The 8,704-nt window shown below is 44.3% G+C and overlaps 1 non-coding gene and 1 pseudogene across 1 annotated transcript; both read right to left on the bottom strand.

Annotated features, from left to right (window-relative positions):
* Nucleotides 1-218: 218 nt before the first annotated feature.
* LOC143990481 (U2 spliceosomal RNA) lies at nt 219-434 on the bottom strand (annotated as a pseudogene).
* Nucleotides 435-6,540: 6,106 nt separating this feature from the next.
* On the bottom strand, nt 6,541-6,722 carry LOC143990535 (U2 spliceosomal RNA). Its single transcript, XR_013277384.1, has one exon. It is a non-coding gene; the product is annotated as a U2 spliceosomal RNA (small nuclear RNA).
* Between the last annotated feature and the right edge of the window lie 1,982 nt (nt 6,723-8,704).

Below are 8,704 nucleotides of genomic sequence, written 5' to 3' on the forward strand. Positions count from 1 at the left end.
AGCAAGGAAGGAGGAAGGGAGAAAGAAAGGCCAAGAACTGACACGAAGCAAAAAACACCAGTACACACAGGGGTTAAACGCAAGTTTATTGCAAAAATGAACAACATACAGCTTGTGAGCAGCAAAAGTAACATTGCAAGTGAGTGAGCAAGCAAGCAAAAGGATGAGGAGGAGGAGGAATTTGTTGGTTGAATTCTGTTTTTGGAAACTGCATAAGAGAGGGGTGCACCGGTCCTGGAGGTACTGCAATTCCAGGTCGATGCGTGGAGTGGACAGAGCAAGCTCTTCTTCCATCTCCCTGTTCTAAAAATCCATTTAATATATGGTCCCCAGATAGGGGACGTATCAGATATTAAACTGATAAGAACAGATTTTTTTTTTTTCTTCCTTCAGATCCAGCGTACCATACTCAGTCAACAAGAACCAAAAAAGATTCCTTCCAGTACAACGCTTCGATCATCATTCAGGTAAGTGCCATTTCTCTTAATGACTTCTTTTCCATAAAACAGGTATAAAACACATCAGGTAAGTAAAAAACACATCAACCCTCAAAACCCCCTCCCTTCCACCTTCCCCACCTCCAATACTCATCCGCATCCTCCACACCCATCCTCCTCCTATCCACCAACAACACCACATACAATTTAGACAAACATAAATTAACACAATCATCTTCGGATGCAACCCGCTTCCCTCTCACCTCCCAACACCTCACATCCCACAATACTTCCCTCAGAATAGCCATAAAAATCCACACCTTCCTCTGCAAGACCACACTTCCCTCCACCAGGCCAAAAAACCAACACACAAAATCCATATCCTGAATACCAAAGATAGCATCCACTATAGGGGTCAATTTCCTCCGTACTCGAAGAACAAAGGAACAATCAAAGAGTGCATGCTCCACCGTCTCCAACCCTCCACAGCCTGGTCTAGGGCACGTCTCTATTCTAGATAAGTCTCTTGACCTAAGAAAAACTCTAGTCATTAAGCACCTATGAAAAGCCATCCAGGCAATCTCCTTTTGCCTGTTAGTAACTCCATCAACTGAAAATCTCTTCCAGCAAATTCCAGCCAATCTGGACCCAAGTCCTCTGATGTTAGCAACCACTTCATCCTTATATAACCATTTCTTCAGTCCCTCCTTCCCTACCGCCCCCGTCCCCAAAGCCCCCAACCCACGCTCTCTATAAAACTGCTCCAAACGCAGGTAAAAATAAGGGGGGAGCAGGGCAACCGGTTTAGACAAATCCCTACCACACCAGCCCCACCTTACCATACGCCAACCAGCCAAATATCTCATCAGGCAGGCTGCCTTCCCACCACCCATAAAAGTTTTAAAATTACTCAGCCAGAGGTTTGCACCTAAAAAGGTAGCCACATCTGGGAAGCCATATCCTCCTAACTCAGGTCTCTTAATAATGGTTGCTCTGGCCACTCTCTCCATTCTAGCGCCCCAAAAAAACATAAAAAGTCTATGCGTCACTTTCTGAATCCACCTGACTCTAGGCGGAAAAACCAAACTGAAATACAGCAGTAGTGGCAATACCACTGCCTTAGTGACCAAGGTATTGCCTGTCAAAGTCAGTCGCCTGGACTTCCAAAAGTCCAACTTCTTTGTAATTTTGTCCATCACTTTCTCTGCATTGACCTGGTTGGAAAGATCCCTTTCAAAATGAGTACCCAGTATGACAATATCTTCAGTCACCTTAACCTTGACATTTTCCAAATTACATGTGCCACTCATCACACATGCCTGGCTCTTATGCCAATTAACGTTTAGACCAGACACGCTGCTAAACAGGCTTAGATGCAACTCCGCCCTTCTAACATCCATTCCTGATGAGCAAGTAAAGGTAATATCGTCCATATAGCACACTGACTTGACATGTTCACCATTACCACCTGGAATAAACATCCCTTTCAGAACCTTATCCCTCTGAACATGCTTTAACAGCGGGTCAATGGCGCAAATAAAAAAAATCAGCGAGAGGGGACACCCCTGCCTGACCCCTGACAATACCGGAAAAAAACCAGATAGATTCCCATTAACCAAAACTTGGCTTACTACCTCAGAATAAAGGCCCCTAAGGATCTTCAAAAGAGGTCTCGGAAGTCCTAACCTAGCCAAAACCTCAAACAAAAAAAACATTTATCATAGGCCTTTTCCAGGTCTATCCCCAAAAAGGCCAGAGGTCTATTGTTCACCTGAGCATAAAATGACAGATCTCTTAGCAACACAATATTATCGACAATCCTGCGCCCGGGAACAGCACAGGCCTGCCATTCCCCCACCAACTTAGAGACTACTTCGCTTAGTCTGCTTGCCAACAGCTTGGCCAATAATTTGTAATCTGCATTTAGCAGCGTAATCGGGCGCCAGTTTTTAATGTCCCTCCTATCCCCCTTCTTAAAAATCAAAGTGATCGCCCCCTCCTTCATAGAGCGAGACACGGTACCAGAAGCAAAACAGAATCTTAAAAGTTCTAAGAGATGTTCTCTAAAAAGGAACCAGAAACTTAAATAAAGCTCTGCGGGCAAACCGTCTCTCCCAGGGGTTTTTTTTTTTTGGGCATGCTCTTCAAAACACTCTCCACTTCTCCCTCCATTATCGGGTCAATCAAGCCGGCACCTTCTTCCTCTCCCAAGCAACCCTCCACCACCTTACAATATTCCATTAATTTCTCCTCTCGCGCCACACTCCTTCCACTGTACAATTCTCTGTAGAAGGAAGATACCTCCTCCACCATCCTGTCCCCTTCTACTTCCACTTCTCCTACCAACACAGATCTCATAATTCTCTTAGGATCTACCACCTTTTTAAAAAAGAACCGGGAACAACGTTCCTCTTCCTCCAAGTCCTGGATTTTAGATTCAAAAATAATTTGTTTCCCTTTTCTCTTCAAAACGGTAGCTCTTTCCACCCGAGCCTCTTCAAGTTCCTCATCCACTGACAGACCCATTCTCCTACATTTATGCAGAAAATGAATCCTATTGATCAGCTGCTCCTCCACCTCCCTTCTCTCTCTGGCCCTTCGTGCACAAATTCGTTTAAAGAACCCAGCCACCTTGTCCTTCATCCAATCCCACCACATTTGTATATTCTCAAAATCTTTTTTAAAAGCCACCAGCCTGCCAAAAAAACCTTCAAATTCCTTACATACTTCTTCATCCTCCAGAATGGAACAATTTAGCTTCCATAACCCTCCACCAAACTTAACCCCAACACCCACGTCCACCTTACAAGAAATAAGCACATGGTCAGAAAAGATAACAGCCGTGGTATTATACTCTGCCACCCCTAAAAATTCGGACGGGATAAAAAAATCGATACGGGAAGAGACTGTACCCCCATCAGAAAAATATGTGTGCGCAGGGGTACTCCCCTGCGCCATCAGCGCAGCATCTTTCAACCTCAAATCACTAATAAGATCATTAAGAATCTTTGAGGTAACATCCACACCTCCCTCCCCCAGCCCGCTTCGATCCTCCTAACACAATTGAAGTCCCCTGTTAAAATCGTGGCCACTCTACCCGGGAGCAGCAATCTCAAGGTCTCAAAAAACTCCTTGCGATCACTTCTTTCAGCAGGAGCATAACAGTTCAATATACGCATTCTTTCACCCGCATATTCAATCATTACAGCCAGACATCTTCCGGGAATTAGGATTTCATGAGACACAACCTGCACATTCCTATTCTTAATTAGAAAGCCAACCCCCTCAGCCCTAGAACGACAGCAGGGAGCCCATACAGCCACTCCCCCCCCTCCCATTCAGAAAAACCCGAAGGGTCATCCAAACCACATTCTTGTAAGCATAAAATATCTGCACTAACTTTACTCAAATAATCCAAAACCACAGCATTCTTCCAGCCTGATCTCATCCCCCTCACGTTCAAAGAGCAGATGGTCAAAGCCATCAAAAAAAAGAAAGTTACAACAGCCATCATAATGTCTTTAGGAAACAACTTCCAATCCTGCCTCATCATTCACTCCCTTTTGCCTTCTCTTTGGGCATTGAGAACTGGCGGCCTCTTCGCCAGAGGCCCCAGAAAAACTTATTGCAAGGGGGGGGGGTTTCCTTCCTCACTCCCATCCCCAACCCCTTCCCTCCGTGCCCGTTTGACAGTAATTTCTACCCGGGAATACTCCCGTTGAGCACATTCCATACTAGCATCAATTCCTCTTCTACTTCCAGCATGTCAGATTCATTTTCACTGGAAGATATCTCCCCAAAAGGTCCTAAGGGAGAAAGCAGTTCTTGGTTAGTCAAAGAAATAACAGTCTGGTCTTCGCCTTCCACAGGCCCTACATCTCCCAGGGGGTCCGAACACTGTCCATCCATGACACTAGTCTCCATCTCCTCTTCTGCCTTCGTATCTTCTCCACCACCATCCAAAGGAGCCGCAGGGGCCACCCCAGCCTCAACCACCGCGGTAGCTGTTTCAGCAGGAATCGCCACCTCCCCACTCCCCGTCACTCCCTTGGGCACAGCATCATTAACCCGCTCTCTAGGGTCCTTGCCTCCTGGGAACCAAATTTTAGGTGTCTCACCAGCCCCACCTCCTCCACTAGTAGGCCTCTGTCCTTCCTCCTGGCTTTTCCCGCCTGCCGCCGCCCAAGCAAAAGTCTTCTTCCACTTCTTATACTCGTTACACTGCTTTGCCAAGTGACCTGCCTGGTGGCAAATGTCACACGTACGACTGGCTTCGCAGTCACTAGCTTTGTGTCCCAGTTGCTTGCAGAACCTGCATCTCTGAACCATATCACATTCTGAACTTACATGCCCGTACATGAAGCACTTTCTACAATATTTGGGCTGCCCCTGATAATAAAGGAACCCCCTTTCTCCTCCTATGGTAAAGGCAGATGGTGGATGCCTTACCCCCCCAATACACTCCTTATCTAGCTTGAATCTAGCAAAAAAGCGGTATTTCCCAGTCCAAATTTTAAAACGATTCAGCACCTTTTCTCCTCCTTTCAACTCTTCACAATACCCAGCCAAGAAGGCTCTGACCCTAGCCTGATCCGCAAAGGGATTGTACATATGCAGGATCACCATTTTTTCATCTTGCATAAAGAGAGGTGTGACTTCCAAATACTTCATAATTTCTACATCTTTCTTTTCTTTTGTCCTTTCAAAGGCGTTCCAACAGACCTTGGCAGAGGAGAAGGTAACATCATAAATCCCTTGCATAGGGAAATCCTGAAGGCATAACACATTTCTTACCTCCACATAGCAGATGTCCATCAGCACGTCAACCACCACCGTCCTCAAGGAGACCTTGTCCCTGTATTCTGGCTTCACCAGGAAGCGAAGAGAGTCCCAGAGCCCTCTGTTCGCCATTTTGAAAAGCACGCCAGCCGCTTCCGGAATCCGGGGGGGTACCCCACTGGGGGGGGCCCCCAGAAAAACCACACCGCCGACCAACCGCGCCCTGTGGGGTTACGACCCACTATCGCCCTCTCGTGGACCTCCAGCAGCGTCCTGCCCAATAGCAGCAGGGGGTGTACCAATCAAGGAAACACCCCCCAGGCCGAGCAGGACTGGTGCCTTCCGTCAAAACCCTTTAACTACGACACTAAGATCGCAGCCAAAAGGCCGAGAAGCGATAACCCAATTATTCTCTTTTCCGAGCGAGCGGCGGATTGCCCGCAAGCCAGAGCTCACTGAGAGCTGCTGTTGCTGCTGATGGCCTGGCCCCTTGTCTGCCCTTCCCCCGCGTCTAGACCGGGCCGAGACGCTGATTAGCAACTTTTCATACCTGGCCTGGCCAAGCCGTCTAATCCCCTGCTGATGACCTAGATAGCAATCCACAATTTCTAACACCTGTCCAACACCTTTGCGAGCACCTGCTGACCCTGGCAATGACCAGCAGGAAGCCAGCAGCAACAATTGCACTCATCCAGTTGCTTCTCGTTGCTGCTCTACCAGGGAAAAGCATTTGCATGAGACCGCCTCCTGGGACACGTGGACGAAAGCCGAAAAGGCTGGGACCCACTAGAGGGAGACACAGGCTGCTGAATGAATACTCAGGCTGGGACTGCTTTCCAGCAAGCTGCTTTTACGAAGGGACAGGAATGGAGCAAAGTCAGGCCTATTGCAATGGCTGAGATGGCTGGACATGGCTAGGAAAAAAAAAAGGCCTCATTTTGGGCCTTGACTAGGAAGTTCTTTCATACTCGAGCTAGCTGCTTAGTCGAAATGTGTCTACTTGCTGACTTCCTAGGTTTGGCTTCTTGCAACTACTGCCACTTCTTCACCTGCTTCTTCCTGAGCAAAAAAAATATTGAGCGAGCAAGGAAGGAGGAAGGGAGAAAGGAAAGGCCAAGAACTGACACGAAGCAAAAAACACCAGTACACACAGGGGTTAAACGCAAGTTTATTGCAATAATGAACAACATACAGACAGACAGACAGCTTGTGATCAGCAAAAGTAACATTGCAAGTGAGTGAGCAAGCAAGCAAAAGGATGAGGAGAGAGGATGGAGGAGAATTTGCTGTTTGAATTCATTCTGTTTTTGGAAACTGCATAAGAGAGGGGTGCACCGGTCCTGGAGGTACTGCAATACCAGGTCGATGCGTGGAGTGGACAGAGCAAGCTCTTCTTCCATCTCCCTGTTCTAAAAATCCATTTAATATATGGTCCCCAGATAGGGGACGTATCAGATATTAAACTGATAACAGATTTTTTTTATTGAAAAATTTCATAGAAAAAACAAAGTCATACATTTCACACAAAAAAACAAATTTACAATATTCCACAAAGTAAACATGTACAGTAATGTATTTTCCGAAAAAAGTCACAAAAAATACAAAAAAACAAGAACAAAGTTCACATTTCTTTGTCTAAAAAAAACAGTATACATGGAAAAAAACTCTTTGAAAGTCAAAAACATACAATTTAGAACATCTGTTTAAGTGTATTTACATGTCAAGAACATATGGAAAACATATATAGAAAAACAATTATTTTGCAGCTTTCGCCATCTAGTGAAAAAACATAATGTTTAAAGCAATATTTATCAACTCACAAATGTATAGATATATCATAAAAACATTTTCAAAAATAGAAAACAGGAGTCAGCTCTTGTTCTTAAAACACTGCCCACACTCTCCAGGACTTAAAATGCCAAGTCCTCTCAGCCTCCTCCAATACCCATCTTTATACGGTCCATATAACCATTTTCAAATAAACGTCCACGGACCATGGCCGTGCATTCTTTAACCAGCAATCTTTCATTCTTAAATACTAGAATATTTCTTACATCCCATAAACATTCTTTCACACAGTTAATCAGAATCCATAATACCCTTCCTTCCTTGCAAAACTACACTCCCAAAATAAATGTACAACATTCTCTACCCCCCTACATTTCTCTCTCGGACATTTTTCCGTATCAGACATACCTCTCTTCCTCTGAAACATTCTTACAGGCAAACATCCATGCACCCCCATCCAAGCTAAGTCCTTTTGTTTATTATCTAAAACATTCATACACATATTCTTCCACACTCTCTCACTCTCTACTCCAGTCAGACCTCCTATTCCCTACAATCCAAAATCCTACTCACCTTTTTGCATTCATACCACAACTCTTTTTTTATTCCAGCCAAACCAAACTTTTCTATTCCTCTCTCAATACGTACATAGTACCACGGGGCTTTAAAACTTACAGGTTTTTTTAGATCCGTCTCACACCACCCATGCTTCCTAATCACACTCCCACCAGTATATTTTAACATACATCCAGCTAAATTATTCTTATTACTAATTTTCACACACATCCTAACATAATAAACAAAAATCTTTCCACACATACCATACCTTTCCCACCATTCATCTTACTCTACATCACTTTCTCTCTTTTCAGTTTCTCAGCTTTTGAAGACCAAAAAAATTTAAACACAATTCTCACCACTCTCCTCATAATCCTGTCCTGTGCTGGAAAAACTTGGTATAAAAATAACAAAATAGGTAAAATTACAGACTTGATTTTCAAAAATTTTCCCTCCATAGATAAAGTCCTTAGAGACCAAAAATTAATTTTATTTTGAATCCTACTTACTACATCCTCCCAACTTTCTCTCCCATACAAGTCACACTCAAACTTTACACCCAACACTCTCACACTCCCTCTACATACTTTCCAGACACCCTGTACATTCACACCCCATTCTCCAAAAAAACTTACATTCACTCTTATCCATATTTTGAAACCACTCCCCATACAAAAAATATCAATCAACAATCTCACTACTCTTAAACTCGCCACATCCTTACAAATCACAGTCACATCGTCCATATAACCAATTTCTTCCCCCCACTCCCCGGTATCATTAGACCACGCACACTTTTATCTTTCATCAACATTCTTATTAATGGCTCGATAACACATATAAAAAGCACAGGGGACAAAGGACACCCCTGCCTAACTCCTGTTTTTACATCCACTCCATCCGTCAACCACCCATTAACTTGAATTTTACTTTTAATATCGGTAGATAAACATTTCACCCAACCAATCATCCTTTCAGGCACACCCATTCTTTCCAAAACTTTAAACATAAATCCATGCGCCACACGATCATACGCTTTCTCAAAGTCAACTGTCTACTCTCTGCTTTCTCTCTTTACAATCCCACAATACATCTCTCAAACATACCAAACTTTCAGAAATCAATCTACCCAGTACCGCACA

Source organism: Lithobates pipiens, unplaced genomic scaffold, assembly GCF_037356315.1.
Source record: "Lithobates pipiens isolate NorthernLeopardFrog02 unplaced genomic scaffold, aLitPip1_a1.2 Scaffold_18, whole genome shotgun sequence".
Taxonomy (NCBI): Eukaryota; Metazoa; Chordata; class Amphibia; order Anura; family Ranidae; genus Lithobates; species Lithobates pipiens.